The sequence below is a fragment of the Schistocerca gregaria genome, chromosome 4 (assembly GCF_023897955.1).
Source record: "Schistocerca gregaria isolate iqSchGreg1 chromosome 4, iqSchGreg1.2, whole genome shotgun sequence".
NCBI classification, from domain to species: domain Eukaryota; kingdom Metazoa; phylum Arthropoda; class Insecta; order Orthoptera; family Acrididae; genus Schistocerca; species Schistocerca gregaria.
In genome coordinates, this window is record NC_064923.1 from 6934724 (window position 1) to 6952021 (window position 17298).

Sequence of the window (17298 nt, forward strand, 5' to 3'; positions counted from 1 at the left end):
TTCTCAGTCTATATTTGATTGGTCTCGTAAGAGGTTGAATGTAACGAATGGGTGGGAAAGACCAAGGGGCAGCGGCTGTGTAGAACGAAAACACAAATCCTCAGGGGTGTGAGCGTTTCGAGATGAGTCGTATACATGTAAATGTTGGCCGTCAGTGACCGTGTGGCCCAATGGATAATTGCAATGTGGATGTACGACAGTGTGGATTACAAGATTTTTTCGGTATTTACGTAGGCGCTTACAAGAGCCTGTAAAGTGCTGCTCTCATCGTAATCAGATTACAAGAGAACAATATTATCCGTCGCAATATTATGTGAAGTGCCGGTGAATTAAGTGGTTTAATCAGTAGATTACCTGAACTTAAAAATGAAGTAAAAGAAGGTTACGGTCCAAATTTGAAGATACTGCCGAACAATGATCAAGTGAAGGAATTGCAGACAATACTGCGAGATAGAAATACCTCCAGAAGTGATTTCAAATTTTATGCAGATCGCTTAGTAAGTTCATCTAGCGCGCAAGGCTAATGAAGACACAATTTTCGTAGTACCATGGATAATCCGCGTGTTCAACAGTATGCGTTTTTCAGATCCGGCTCGTAATTGAAGAAAGCCTGATTCAGTTACCATTCACGAAATGTGTTGTCACGACACCGACAGGGGCCAAGTACGAAGGACTAAAGTATCAGAAAGGAAACTGTGGAGTTAGTATAGTAAGGAGCGGAGAAGCTATGGAACAGGGGCTTCGCGGTTGTTGCCGTTCAATTCGAATTGGGAAGATACTGGTAGAATCGGATGCAGAAACTCACGAAGCTCGTGTGGTGTATGCGCGCTTTCCAGAGGACATCGCAGATAGAAAAGTTCTTGTGATGTATCCTATCATGAGTACAGGGAACACGGTGATTAAAGCAGTTGCTGTCCTCAGGGAACACCATGTACCAGAGGAAAATATAATTCCCTCAAATCTATTCTACACGCCATTTGCAGCGAAACTAGTGACTGCAGCATACCCACAGATGAAGATATTAACATCAGAAATACATGCTGTGGCTCCAAACCATTTTGGTCAAAAATACTTTGGCACTGATTGAAAAATCACAGATATCCTCAAATTAGAAGTGCTGTAATGAAAGCGAAAATTCGGCGATACATGTCATCTTAAACATTGTCTTCTGGGAGAATACTGCGAAGTATTCTTGAATGAATTTTTCAAATAGTATTGTGTTCTTTAACGATACAATTTATTCGAGGAAGTGATTTTCCTGTAAATTTAGTAAGGTTGATTACTGGTGAGTCAGTTGTTTTAGTTTCCTATGAAAATAGCACAACTTATTTTTACAGTGTGTAAGTTTCCAAAGAATAATGAATCGTTTTTTATTTAGTATTTCCATAGAGCGTTAATTTTCTGTTTTTATACCTGTCTCTCCAAATTAATGGTACTTATTAGATGTGTGCCCTGCACCACATTTTTCCAGTATTGATTGTATACTTACATAACACAGTAATTAACTATTATGTTAAACATATTTTAATGTCAAAACATGAGCTTAAAACTGTTCTTAGTTAGTACACATGCTTATTAGCAGTAGAAGAAGCTACCAAGATACAGTGAAAAGCAAACCTAAGGTTCTATGTTTTTATATTTGTTGCTTTTTTCATTACCAGTCTCCATTCAAAATTGAGCTGAAATCACACCAGTGGAGACATGAGATGAATAGTTTCATCAAAACTTGAAACAAGAAAATCAAGTATTGAATGAAACTATAAGTTTTCAACACAACGGCTGCAGCATGCATAGTTGTGAATGTTTCACCACCAGGCCACAGTGTCATGCGTGTGGCTTTGCTTTTGCTGCCGGCAGCCTTGTGGCAGTCAGCAAGTTAAGCGTTTCAATTTTTTTGTCATTATTGTTTGTTCAAGAGAAAGACGTTACATGTGTACTAGTACATTATCACTACTATTTAGAATAGACACATACGTTAATTTATAACTGCATTTTTAGATTTTATCAGCTGATGTTTATACTTATTATTCTGAATGTAATATGGGTATTCCTTTTGGCTAGTTGTCCAAGTCTTTAATAATCTTTATTGATGTACATTGTGGCTTTTTATGTGTCATGTTAAGTGTCAGGCTATCAATCCAAAGGTTTGGTGTTTAATGTCTGCCTGGTTCAGGAATTCCAAATGGTACTTAATATGTTCACCTGTGATGATACTCTGTGTGATGAAAGAGTAAATATTGTGCTGCTAAATGAGCATGTTCCTAATTCAGAGCAAGGCTAGGGCTTGCTCCCAATAACATGCATATAATGCCAAGTGATTTTTGTCCAGTTGCCCTTTCGTATGTTACTAATTTATATCACTTCTGTATTTCTCGAATTTCGTATATTACAATTCTGCTTAAAACTAGGTGGCTGATGAGATCAGAAGGGCTATATGTCCCTTATACCGGTGAACCAGTTTAAATATAACAAACATTTTATAATGAGAAGCATTAGTTGAAACTGAGTTGTGATAACTTAAGTTTGTACCTGCTGTTGCTAATGGTATTCTAGTAACTTAGTAAGAATTAAACAGAAATTCATAGTTGTGGTGATCTTTTACATGAAGAAATTAAAACTAGTCAGGCAGATTTTGTCAGTGTCAGGATGTGTAGTAATTACTGCAGGGTACTGATGTTGTTAACTGCAATTTACTAGTGGACTGCTAAATTATAGTGAAATGTCTTTTGGTATAAGAACTCTGCGATGATTATGGAAATATGAATCTCCTGATTCAGTTTAAATACTAGTCGTGTGTCCAAAAATTTTACTTCCTACTTTGCCTCTTTTTGTGTAAAAATCATTGTACAGGCATATTCAGTTTTAATTCTAACTTAGTATTTATTGGTTAATTTTGTTCCTGAAAGAGCTAATTCTTAATGTTAAATTTGCTGCTTGAAATTCTGATGTCGCCATTGTTACATGTACACAGTTTTTTAGAATTCTCTTAATTTGCAGATGACTAGAATTTCTTTACTTTATTAATTGTAATTATATGTAATTCTAGTTCAACATGTGATAAATTATGTTTGATAGCCATTGTTCCTGAAGCAGTTGATTATTAATGTTAAAATCACAGTTTGAAATTTCAGAGCCTTCCATTGTAATGCATTTATGTCATAGTGTTGTGGGATATTTTCATGAGTTGAAGGTGACTACTTGTTTCGGCATATGAATTTCACTTATGTATCTGATCTTTAACTGTTCTGATGGTGTGATTCTCTTCGAATATGTGATAACTTGATAGTCATACTTCTTTTGAGAGTTCAGATGTATATGTTTATTGAGACAGTGGTTTAAAGGTACACTTATGTGAAAGTAAACACGTTTAAAATTTTTCTTTATTCTTACACATTTGAAACTTCATAAATACTTGTCATGTTGCTAAATGTTTGTACCTGTATTGTGTAATAAAGTTATACAATGTTTGTTAAAAAAAAAATGGATAAGGCGTCGGACTTCGGATCTGAAGATTACAGGTTCGAATGCTGTCACGCTCGTGTTTTTCCAGTTCTGAGAAAGAAACATACCGTTTTAATGTAGCAATTGAGCAGTACGAAACCGTCTGAATGTTGCTGTTGACCATTTTTTGCTTGGAGATGCTCTTGAGCTTGAAACACACACAACAAGACCGGTGTTAACTAGCGAAATGGTCGGCAGAGTGCCGACACCGCGAGTTTTGACTGGCACTTGCGCATATAAAACAAGGTCGTAAAGTAACTCGTTCGGCTTTTGAGTCACATAAAGTATGTGTGTTAATTTTGACGACACTAGCTCTGCATGTTGTCGTGCAATTTCTTTACCTCTCAGAAATGATTATGACATAAAAGTGAAGTACGTGACGAGTGTGACGTTAGGAAAACATTAGGCTGCATGGAGAGAAACTGTATGGGACCACCTAACCGAAACGAGTACTGTGTGACGTGCTACCCAGCAGGTATTCACCGCGGTAGCCGGCTAGCTCAGTCGTTAGAGCGTCAGACTCTTAATCCCAGGGTCGGTAGCAATTGAGCAGTACGAAACCGTCTGAATGTTGCTGTTGGCCCTTTTTTTGCTTGGAGATGCTCTTGAGCTTGAAACCCACACAACAAGACCGGTGTTAACTAGCGAAATGGTCGCAGAGTGCCGACACCGCGAGTTTTGACTGGCACTTGCACATATAAAACAAGGTAGTAAAGTAACTCGTTCGGCTTTTGAGTCACATAAAGTATGTGTGTTAATTTTGACGCCACTAGCTCTACATATTGTCATGCAATTTCTTTACCTCTCAGAAATGATTATGACATAAAAGTGAAGTACGTGACGAGTGTGACGTTAGGAAAACATTAGGCTGCATGGAGAGAAACTGTATGGGACTACGCCACCGAAACGTGTACTCTGTGACGTGCTACCCGGCAGGTATTCACCGCGGTAGCCGGCTAGCTCAGTCGGTAGAGCGTCAGACTCTTAATCCCAGGGTCGTTGGTTCGAGCCACACACTGGGCGGAACGGACTTTTGCTCCGCTGCAGATGTAAATTATCGTTTTTCTGATTAACGATATTTAATGGAAATAGAAACTTTTAACTTTGCCTACGTCTCTGTCAGTCGCAAGGAAACTGTATTTGAAGGTGAAGGTGGTTTTGTAGACATGTGTGAAAGACATGTTCTGAAATCAAGTGTTGTTGTTTGGAGAGCACATCGGTTACGTGTCAGATGTGTAGCCAAGCAGTAATGGGTCGCCATAGCTGGAAATATTAGCCTGTAATATGAAGTGTTGTCAGCTGAAGTCTGATGATGCAGACGACCGTAAGGACGAAGTACCCATGAGTACCGCTAGCCCGCTCCTCTTTAGCTCAGTGGTAGAGCACTGGTATAATAAACCAGGGTTCGTAAGTTCCATCCTCACAGGAGAAAGATGAATTTTGGAAATCAGTTGCGCGTCGTGGCTATATAGCAAACAGTATCTGTGATGACGAACAATTAGCAACAGGCGTTTTTTTAAGAATTACTCTCAGATGTGGTTAAGGCGAATGGCGCACATAAAGCATTTGCCAAAGCGGTACAGCATTAGGTGGGACGAGGCAGTCTGAATTACATTTTACAGATGTATTTCTCACATATCTCAGAGCCTCTCGCGTTCGTCGCCGTCGTCGTCGTCGTCATCGTCGTCGTCGTCGCCGCTGCCGCTTCTACAGAAGTAGCAAATGGCCATCGTAGCAAATGCGGCGAGGGACGCCCTGCCTTCGATTCCGAATGCACAAAGTGTGTGGTCTTGTTTCTCAGTCTATATTTGATCGGTCTCGTAAGAGGTTGAATGTAACGAATGGGTGGGAAAGAGCAAGGGGCAGCGGCTGTGTAGAACGAAAACACAAATCCTCAGGGGTGTGAGCGTTTCGAGATGAGTCGTATACATGTATATGTTGGTCGTCAGTGACCGTGTGGCTTAATGGGTAAGGCGTCGGACTTCGGATCTGAAGATTACAGGTTCGAATGCTGTCACGCTCGTGTTTTTCCAGTTCTGAAAAAGAAACATACCGTTTTAATGTAGCAATTGAGCAGTACGAAACCGTCTGAATGTTGCTGTTGACCATTTTTTGCTTGGAGATGCTCTTGAGCTTGAAACACACACACAAGACCGGTGTTAACTAGCGAAATGGTCGGCAGAATGCCGACACCGCGAATTTTGACTGGCACTTGCACATATAAAACAAGGTCGTAAAGTAACTCGTTCGGCTTTTGAGTCACATAAAGTATGTGTGTTAATTTTGACGACACTAGCTCTGCATATTGTCATGCTATTTCTTTACCTCTCAGAAATGATTATGACATAAAAGTGAAGTACGTGACGAGTGTGACGTTAGGAAAACATTAGGCTGCATGGAGAGAAACTGTATGGGACCACCCAACCGAAACGAGTACTGTGTGACGTGCTACCCGGGAGGTATTCACTGCGGTAGCCGGCTAGCTCAGTCGGTAGAGCGTCAGACTCTTAATCCCAGGGTCGTTGGTTCGAGCCACACACTGGGCGGAACGGAATTTTGTTCCGCTGCAGATGTAAATTAACGTTTTTCTGATTAACGAGATTTAATGGAAATAGCAACTTTTAACTTTGCCTACGTCTCTGTCAGTCGCAAGGAAACTGTATTTGAAGGTGAAGGTGATTTTGTAGACATGTGTGAAAGACATGTTCTGAAATGCAAGTGTTGTTGTTTCGAGAGCACATCGGTTACGTGTCAGATGTGTAGCCAAGCAGTAATGGGTCGCCATAGCTGCAAATATTAGCCTGTAATATGAAGTGTTGTCAGCTGAAGTCTGATGATGCAGACGTCCGTAAGGACTAAGTACCCAAGAGTACCTCTAGGCCGCGCCTCCTTATCTCAGTGGTAGAGCACTGGTATAATAAACCAGGGGTCGTAAGTTCCATCGTCACAGGAGAAAGATCAAGTTTGGTAATCGGTTTCGCGCCGTGGCTGTATAGCAAGCAGTATCTGTGATGACGAACAATTAGCAACAGTTGTTTCTTTAAGAATTACTCTCAGATGTGGTTAAGGCGAATGGCGCAGATAAAGAATTTGCCAAAGCGGTACAGCATAAGGTGGGACGAGGCAGTCTGAATTACATTTTACAGATGTATTTCTCACATATCTCAGAGCCTCTCTCGTTCGTCGTCGTCGTCGTCGTCGTCGTCGTCGTCGCCGCCGCTTCTGCAGAAGTAGCAAATGGCCATCGTAGCAAATGCGGCGAGGGACTCCCTGCGTTCGATTCCGAATGCACAAAGTGTGTGGTCTTGTTTCTCAGTCTATATTTGGTCGGTCTCGTAAGAGGTTGAATGTAACGAATGGGTGGGAAAGAGCAAGGGGCAACGGCTGTGTAGAACGAAAACACAAATCCTCAGGGGTGTGAGCGTTTCGAGATGAGTCGTATACATGTAAATGTTGGTCGTCAGTGACCGTGTGGCCTAATGGATAAGGCATCCGACTTCGGATCTGAAGATTACAGGTTCGAATGCTGTCACGCTCGTGTTTTTCCAGTTCTGAAAAAGAAACATACCGTTTTAATGTAGCAATTGAGCAGTACGAAACCGTCTGAATGTTGCTGTTGACCATTTTTTGTTTGGAGATGCTCTTAAGCTTGAAACACACACACAAGACCGGTGTTAACTAGCGAAATGGTCGGCAGAATGCCGACACCGCGAGTTTTGACTGGCACTTGCACATATAAAACAAGGTCGTAAGGTAACTCGTTCGGCTTTTGAGTCACATAAAGTAGGTGTGTTAATTTTTACGCCACTAGCTCTGCATGTTGTCATGCAATTTCTTTACCTCTCAGAAATGATTATGACATAAAAGTGAAGTACGTGACGAGTGTGACGTTAGGAAAACATTAGGCTGCATGGAGAAAAACTGTATGGGACTACCCAACCGAAACGAGTACTGTGTGCCATGCTACCCGGCAGGTATTCACCGCGGTAGCCGGCTAACTCAGTCGGTAGAGCGTCAGACTCTTAATCCCAGGGTCGTTGGTTCGAGCCACACACTGGGCGCAACGGAATTTTGTTCCGCTGCAGATGTAAATTACCGTTTTTCTGATTAACGATATTTTATGGGAATAGCAACTGTTAACTTTGCCTACGTCTCTGTCAGTCGCAAGGAAACTGTATTTGAAGGTGAAGGTGATTTTGTAGACATGTGTGAAAGACATGTTCTGAAATGCAAGTGTTGTTGTTTGGAGAGCACATCGGTTACGTGTCAGATGTGTAGCCAAGCAGTAATGGGTCGCCATAGCTGCAAATATTAGCCTGTAACATGAAGTGTTGTCAGCTTAAGTCTGATTATGCAGACGACCGTAAGGACGAAGTACCCAAGGGTACCGCTAGGCCGCGCCTCTTTAGCTCAGTGGTAGAGCACTGGTATAATAAACCAGGGGTCGTAAGTTCCATCCTCACAGTAGAAAGATGAATTTTGGAAATCTGTTGCGCGTCGTGGCTGTATGGCAAACAGTATCTGTGATGACGAACAATTAGCAACAGGCGTTTTTTTAAGAATTTCTCTCAGATGTGGTTAAGGCGAATGGCGCAGATAAAGCGTTTGCCAAAGCGGTACAGCATTAGGTGGGACGAGGCAGTCTGAATTACATTTTACAGATGTATTTCTCAAATATCTCAGAGCCTCTCGCGGTCGTCGTCGTCGTCGTCGTCGTCGTCGTCGTCGCCGCTTCTGCAGAAGTAGCAAATGGCCATCGTAGCACATGCGGCGAGGGACGCCCTGCCTTCGATTCCGAATGCACAAAGTGTGTGGTCTTATTTCTCAGTCTATATTTGATCGGTCTCGTAAGAGGTTGAATGTAACGAATGGGTGGGAAAGAGCAAGGGGCAGCGGCTGTGTAGAACGAAAACACAAATCCTCAGGGGTGTGAGCGTTTCGAGATGAGTCGTATACGTGTAAATGTTTGTGGTCAGTGACCGTGGGGCCTAATGGATAAGGCGTCGGACTTCGGATCTGAAGATTACAGGATCGAATGCTGTCACGCTCGTGTTTTTCCAGTTCTGAAAAAGAAACATACCGTTTTAATGTAGCAATTGAGCAGTACGAAACCGTCTGAATGTTGCTGTTGACCATTTTTTGCTTGGAGATGCTCTTGAGCTTGAAACACACACAACAAGACCGGTGTTAACTAGCCAAATGGTTGGCAGAGTGCCGACACCTCGAGTTTTGACTGGCACTTGCACATATAAAACAAGGTCGTAAAGTAACTCGTTCGGCTTTTGAGTCACATAAAGTATGTGTGTTAATTTTGACGACACTAGCTCTGCATGTTGTCATGCAATTTCTTTACCTCTCAGAAATGATTATGACATAAAAGTGAAGTACGTGACGAGTGTGACGTTAGGAAAACATTAGGCTGCATGGAGAGAAACTGTATGGGACCACCCAACCGAAACGAGTAATGTGTGACGTGCTACCCGGGAGGTATTCAACGCGGTGGCCGGCTAGCTCAGTCGTTAGAGCGTCAGACTCTTAATCCCAGGGTCGTTGGTTCGAGCCACACACTGGGCGGAGCGGAATTTTGTTCCGCTGCAGATGTAAATTACCGTTTTTCTGATTAACGATATTTAATGGAAATAGCAACTTTTAACTTTGCCTACGTCTCTGTCAGTCGCAAGGAAACTGTATTTGAAGGTGAAGGTGATTTTGTAGACATGTGTGAAAGACATGTTCTGAAATGCAAGTGTTGTTGTTTGGAGAGCACATCGGTTACGTGTCAGATGTGTAGCCAAGCAGTAATGGGTCGCCATAGCTGCAAATATTAGCCTGTAATATGAAGTGTTGTAAGCTGAAGTCTGATGATGCAGACGACCGTAAGGACGAAGTACCCAAAAGTACCGCTCGGCCGCGGCTCTTTAGCTCAGTGGTAGAGCACTGGTCTAATAAGCCAGGGGTCGTAAGTTCCATCCTCACAGGAGAAAGATGAATTTTGGAAATCAGTAGCGTGTCGTGGCTGTATAGCAAACAGTATCTGTGATGACGAACAATTAGTAACAGGCGTTTTTTTAAGAATTACTCTCAGATGTGGTTAAGGCGAATGGCGCAAATAAAGCATTTGCCAAAGCGGTACAGCATAAGGTGGGACGAGGCGGTCTGAATTACATTTTACAGATGTATTTCTCACATATCTCAGAGCCCCTCGCGGTCGTCGTCGTCGTCGTCGTCGTCGCCGCCGTTTCTGCAGAAGTAGCAAATGGCCATCGTAGCAAATGCGGCGAGGGACGCCCTGCCTTCGATTCCGATTGCACAAAGTGTGTGGTCTTGTTTCTCAGTCTGTATTTGATCGGTCTCGTAAGAGGTTGAATGTAACGAATGGGTGGGAAAGAGCAAGGGGCAGCGGCTGTGTAGAACGAAAACACAAATCCTCAGGGGTGTGAGTGTTTCGAGATGAGTCGTATACATGTAAGTGTTGGTCGTCAGTGACCGTGTGGCCTAATGGATAAGGCGTCGGACTTCGGATCTGAAGGTTACAGGTTCGAATGCTGTCACACTGGTGTTTTTCCAGTTCTGAAAAAGAAACATACCGTTTTAATGTATCAATTGAGCAGTACGAAACCGTCTGAATGTTGCTGTTGACCATTTTTTGCTTGGAGATGCTCTTGAGCTTGAAACACACACAACAAGACCGTTGTTAACTAGCGAAATGGTCGGCAGAGTGCCGACACCGCGAGTTTTGACTGGCACTTGCACATATAAAACAAGGTCGTAAAGTAACTCGTTCGGCTTTTGAGTCAAATAAAGTATGTGTGTTAATTTTGACGCCACTAGCTCTGCATGTTGTCATGCAATTTCTTTACCTCTCAGAAATGATTATGACATAAAAGTGAAGTACGTGACGAGTGTGACGTTAGGAAAACATTAGGCTGCATGGAGAGAAACTGTATGGGACCACCCAACCGAAACGAGTACTGTGTGACGTGCTACCCGGGAGGTATTCTCTGCGGTAGCCGGCTAGCACAGTTGGTACAGCGTCAGACTGTTAATCCCAACGTCGTTGGTGCGAGCCACACACTGGGCGGAACGGAATTTTGTTCCGCTGCAGATGTAAATTACCGTTCTTCTGATTAACGATATTTAATGGAAATAGCAACTTTTAACTTTGCCTACGTCTCTGTCAGTCGCAAGGAAACTGTATTTGAAGGTGAAGGTGATTTTGTAGACATGTGTGAAAGACATGTTCTGAAATGCAAGTGTTGTTGTTTGGAAAGCACATCGGTTACGTGTCAGATGTGTAGCCAAGCAGTAATGGGTCGCCATAGCTGCAAATATTAGCCTGTAATATAAAGTGTTGTCAGCTGAAGTCTGATGATATAGACGACCGTAAGGATGAAGTACCCAAAAGTACCGCTAGGCCGCGCCTCTTTAGCTCAGTGGTAGAGCACTGGTCTAATAAACCAAGGGTCGTAAGTTCCATCCTCACAGGAGAAAGATGAATTTTGGAAATCAGTTGCGCGTCGTGGCTGTATAGCAAACAGTATCTGTGATGACGAACAATTAGCAACAGGCGTTTTTTTAAGAATTACTCTCAGATGTGGTTAAGGCGAATGAAGCAGATAAAGCATTTGCCAAGGTGGGACGAGGCGGTCTGATTTGCATTTTACAGATGTATTTCTCACATATCTCAGAGCCCCTCGCGGTCGTCGTCGTCGTCGTCGTCGTCGTCGTCGTCGTCGCCGCCGCTTCTGCAGAAGTAGCAAATGGCCATCGTAGCAAATGCGGCGAGGGACGCCCTGCCTTCGATTCCGAATGCACAAAGTGTGTGGTCTTGTTTCTCAGTCTGTATTTGATCGGTCTCGTAAGGGGTTGAATGTAACGAATGGGTGGGAAAGAGCAAGGGGCAGCGGCTGTGTAGAACGAAAACACAAATCCTCAGGAGTGTGAGCGTTTCGAGATGAGTCGTATACATGTAAATGTAGGTCGTCAGTGACCGTGTGGCCTAATGGATAAGGCATCCGACTTCGGATCTGAAGATTACAGGTTCGAATGCTGTCATGCTCTTGTTTTTCCAGTTCTCAAAAAGAAACATACCGTTTTAATGTAGCAATTGAGCAGTACGAAACCGTCTGAATGTTGCTGTTCACCATTTTTTGCTTGGAGATGCTCTTGAGTTTGAAACACACACAACAAGACCGGTGTTAACTAGCGAAATGGTCGGCAGAGTGCCGACTCCGCGAGTTTTGACTGGCACTTGCACATATAAAACAAGGTCGTAAAGTAACTCGTTCGGCTTTTGAGTCAGATAAAGTATGTATGTTAATTTTGACGACACTAGCTCTGCATGTTTGTCATGCTATTTCTTTACCTCTCAGAAATGATTATGACATAAAAGTGAAGTACGTGACGAGTGTGACGTTAGGAAAACATTAGGCTGCATGGAGAGAAACTGTATGGGACCACCCAACCGAAACGAGTACTGTGTGACGTGCTACCCGGAATATATTCATCGTGGTAGCTGGCTAGCTCAGTCGGTAGAGCGTCAAACTCTTGACCCCAGGGGCGTTGGTTCGAGCCACTCACTGTCTGGAACGGAAATTTGTTCCGCTGCAGATGTAAATTACCGTTTTTCTGATTAACGATATTTAATGGAAATAGCAACTTTTAACTTTGCCTACGTCTCTGTCAGTCGCAAGGAAACTGTATTTGAAGGTGAAGGTGATTTTGTAGACATGTGTGAAAGACATGTTCTGAAATCAAGTGTTGTTGTTTGGAGAGCACATCGGTTACGTGTCAGATGTGTAGCCAAGTAGTAATGGGTCGCCATAGCTGCAAATATTAGCCTGTAATATGAAGTGTTGTCAGCTTAAGTCTGATGATGCAGACGACCGTAAGGACGAAGTACCCAAGAGTACCGCTAGGCCGCGCCTCTTTAGCTCAGTGGTAGAGCACTGGTATAATAAACCAGAGGTCGTAAGTTTCATCCTCACAGGAGAAAGATGAATTTTGGAAATCAGTTGCGCGTCGTGGCTGTATAGCAAACAGTATCTGTGATGACGAACAATTAGCAACAGGCGTTTTTTTAAGAAATTCTCTCAGATGTGGTTAAGGCGAATGACGCAGATAAAGCATTTGCCAAAGCGGTACAGCATAAGGTGGGACGAGGCAGTCTGAATTACATTTTACAGATGTATTTCTCACATATCTCAGAGCCTCTCGCGGTCGTCGTCGTCGTCGTCGTCGTCGTCGTCGTCGCCGCCGCTTCTGCAGAAGTAGCAAATGGCCATCGTAGCTAATGCGGCGAGGGACGCCCTGCCTTCGATTCCGATTGCACGAAGTGTGTGGTCTTGTTTCTCAGTCTGTATTTGATCGGTCTCGTAAGAGGTTGAATGTAACGAATGGGTGGGAAAGAGCAAGGGGCAGCGGCTGTGTAGAACGAAAACACAAATCCTCAGGAGCGTGAGCGTTTCGAGATCAGTCGTATACATGTAAATGTTGGTCGTCAGTGACCGTGTGGCCTAATGGATAAGGCGTCGGACTTCGGATCTGAAGATTACAGGTTCGAATGCTGTCATGCTCGTGTTTTTCCAGTTCTGAAAAAGAAACATACCGTTTTAATGTAGCAATTGAGCAGTACGAAACCGTCTGAATGTTGCTGTTCACCATTTTTTGCTTGGAGATGCTCTTGAGTTTGAAACACACACAACAAGACCGGTGTTAACTAGCGAAATGGTCGGCAGAGTGCCGACACCGCGAGTTTTGACTGGCACTTGCACATATAAAACAAGGTCGTAAAGTAACTCGTTCGGCCTTTGAGTCACATAAAGTATGTATGTTAATTTTGACGACACTAGCTCTGCATGTTTGTCATGCTATTTCTTTACCTCTCAGATATGATTATGACATAAAAGTGAAGTACGTGACGAGTGTGACGTTAGGAAAACATTAGGCTGCATGGAGAGAAACTGTATGGGACCACCCAACCGAAACGAGTACTGTGTGACGTGCTACCCGGCATGTATTCATCGTGGTAGCTGGCTAGCTCAGTCGGTAGAGCGTCAGACTCTTGACCCCAGGGTCGTTGGTTCGAGCCACTCACTGTCCGGAACGGAAATTTGTTCCACTGCAGATGTAAATTACCGTTTTTCTGATTAACGATATTTAATGGAAATAGCAAATTTTAGCTTTGCCTACGTCTCTGTCAGTCGCAAGGAAACTGTATTTGAAGGTGAAGGTGATTTTGTAGACATGTGTGAAAGACATGTTCTGAAATGCAAGTGTTGTTGTCTGGAGAGCACATCGGTTACGTGTCAGATGTGTAGCCAAGCAGTAACGGGTTGCCATAGCTGCAAATATTAGCCTGTAATATGAAGTGTTGTCAGCTTAAGTCTGATGATGCAGACGACCGTAAGGACGAAGTACCCAAGAGTACTGCTAGGCCGCGCCTCTTTAGCTCAGTGGTAGAGCACTGGTGTAATGAACCAGGGGTCGTAAGTTTCATAGTCACAGGAGAAAGATGAATTTTGGAAATCAGTTGCGCGTCGTGGCTGTATAGCAAACAGTATCTGTGATGACGAACAATTAGCAACAGGCGTTTTTTTAAGAATTACTCTCAGATGTGATTAAGGCGAATGGCGCAGATAAAGAATTTGCCAAAGCGGTACAGCATAAGGTGGGACGAGGCATTCTGAATTACATTTTACAGATGTATTTATCACATACCTCAGAGCCTCTCGCGGTCGTCGTCGTCGTCGTCGTCGTCGTCGCCGCCGCCGCCGCCGCTTCTGCAGAAGTAGCAAATGGCCATCGTAGCAAATGCGGCGAGGGACGCCCTGCCTTCGATTCCGAATGCACAAAGTGTGTGGTCTTGTTTCTCAGTCTGTATTTGATCGGTCTCGTAAGAGGTTGAATGTAACGAAAGGGTGGGGAAGAGCAAGGGGCAGCGGCTGTGTAGAACGAAAACACAAATGCTCAGGATTGTGAGCGTTTCGAGATGAGTCGTATACATGTAAATGTTTGTCGTCAGTGACCGTGTGGCCTAATGGATAAGGCGTCGGACTTCGGATCTGAAGATTACAGGTTCGAATGCTGTCATGCTCGTGTTTTTCCAGTTCTGAAAAAGAAAGATACCGTTTTAATGTGGCAATTGAGCAATACGAAACCCTCTGAATGTTGCTGTTGATCATTTTTTGCTTGGAGATGCTCTTGAGCTTGAAACACACACAACAAGACCGGTGTTAACTAGCGAAATGGTCGGCAGAGTGCCGACACCGCGAGTTTTGACTGGCACTTGCACATATAAAACAAGGTCGTAAAGTAACTCGTTCGGCTTTTGAGTCACATAAAGTATGTGTGTTAAATTTGACGCCACTAGCTCTGCATTTTGTCATGCAATTTCTTTACCTCTCAGAAATGATTATGACATAAAAGTGAAGTACGTGACGAGTGTGACGTTAGGAAAACATTAGGCTGCATGGAGAGAAACTGTATGGGACCACGCCACCGAAACGAGTACTGTGTGACGTGCTACCCGGCAGGTATTCCCTGCAGTAGCCGGCTAGCTCAGTCGGTAGGGCGTCAAACTCTTAATCCCAGGGTCGTTGGTTCTAGCCACACGCTGGGCGGAACATAATTTTGTTCCGCTGCAGATGTAAATTACCGTTTTTCTGATTAACGATATTTAATGGAAATAGCAACTTTTAACTTTGCCTACGTCTCTGTCAGTCGCAAGGAATCTGTATTTGAAGGTGAAGGTGACTTTATAGACATGTGTGAAAGACATGTTCTGAAATGCAAGTGTTGTTGTTTCGAGAGCACATCGGTTACGTGTCAGATGTGTAGCCAAGCAGTAATGGGTCGCCATAGCTGCAAATATTAGCCTGTAATATGAAGTGTTGTCAGCTGAAGTCTGATGATGCAGACGACCGTAAGGACGAAGTACCCAAGGGTACCTCTAGGCCGCGCCTCTTTAGCTCAGTGGTAGAGCACTCGTCTAAAAAACCAGGGGTCGTAAGTTCCATCTTCACAGGAAATAGATGAATTTTGGAAATCAGTTGCGCGTCGTGGCTGTATAGCAAACAGTATCTGTGATGACGAACAATTAGCAACAGGCGTTTTTTTTAAGAATTACTCTCAGATGTGATTAAGGCGAATGGCGCAGATAAAGCATTTGCCAAAGCGGTACAGCATAAGGTGGGACGAGGCAGTCTGAATTACATTTTACAGATGTATTTCTCACATATCTCAGAGCCTCTCGCGGTCGTCGTCGTCGTCGTCGTCGTCGTCGTCGTCGTCGTCGTCGTCGCCGCCGCTTCTGCAGAAGTAGCAAATGGCAATCGTAGCAAATGCGGCGAGGGTCGCCCTGCCTTCGATTCCGAATGCACAAAGTGTGTGGTCTTGTTTCTCAGTGTATATTTGATCGGTCTCGTAAGAGGTTGACTGTAACGAATGGGTGGGAAATAGCAAGGGGCAGCGGCTGTGTAGAACGAAAACACAAATCCTCAGGGGTGTGAGCGTTTCCAGATGAGTCGTATACATATAAATGTTTGTCGTCAATGACCGTGTGGCATAATGGATAAGACGTCGGACTTCGGATCTGAAGATTACAGGTTCGAATGCTGTCACGCTCGTGTTTTTCCAGTTCTGAAAAAGAAACATACCGTTTTAATGTAGCAATTGAGCAGTACGAAACCGTCTGAATGTTGCTGTTGACCATTTTTTGCTTGGAGATGCTCTTGAGCTTGAAACACACACAACAAGACCGGTGTTAACTAGCGAAATGGTCGGCAGAATGCCGACACCGCGAGTTTTGACTGGCACTTGCACATATAAAACAAGGTCGTAAAGTAACTCGTTCGGCTTTTGAGTCACATAAAGTATGTGTGTTAATTTTGACGCCACTAGCTCTGCATTTTGTCATGCAATTTCTTTACCTCTCAGAAATGATTATGACATAAAAGTGAAGTACGTGACGAGTGTGACGTTAGGAAAACATTAGGCTGCATGGAGAGAAACTGTATGGGACCACGCCACCGAAACGAGTACTGTGTGACGTGCTACCCGGCAAGTACTCCCTGCGGTAGCCGGCTACCTCAGTCGGGAGTTGCGAGTCAGCCGCCGAGCGGGACGGACGTGTGGCGGAGCTGGACGTCTGGCTGTAGTAAACATAGGCTGAGTCGCTGCGTTCGAGGTTAGTGGTGCTGCTAAGCCGCTATTCGTGTTGCACTTGTATTCATGAAGTTCCAGAATGAATAGGTCGAATTATTTGAGGAAAGACACAATCAAGTTTACTTTCGATCGAAATTTCGTTCGACCTAAAGCATTTGAAATTAAAGCATGGTTTATCGAAAAAGTATTGATTAACGGTGATGATGTTGTCGGATTTTATCTCTCGTTTGTGACAAATGCTGTGTATCTGAAGATGAAAAGTCCAGAATTATGTAGTTCCATTGTGGATCGTTGCGGAGGTAGCGTGAAGTTTAATCATTCTGATGGGAATGTGAGTGACGTTGCTGTTAGTCATGCTGGGTACGGGATTCGTACGATCAGAGTGTTTGAGCTCCCTTTTGAAATTCCGCCCGAAGACCTTAATGTTGCCCTTCGGCCTTATGGCAGAATTATTTCCAATGTGGCAGAAAGGTGGTCTGAAGCTCATATGTTTCCTGTCTTGAACGGCGTAAGGCAAATTAAGATTGAATTACAGAAGCATGTCCCCTCTTATCTTAATATTTGTGGGTATCGTGCTTTGATTATCTATGATGGGCAACCGCGGACTTGCGCTTTATGCAATTCCACGGAACA

At 43.7% G+C, this 17298-nt stretch overlaps 1 pseudogene; it reads left to right on the forward strand.

Annotated features, from left to right (window-relative positions):
* Positions 1 to 311: 311 nt before the first annotated feature.
* Positions 312 to 3475, forward strand: LOC126266648 (uracil phosphoribosyltransferase homolog; annotated as a pseudogene).
* Positions 3476 to 17298: the final 13823 nt, after the last annotated feature.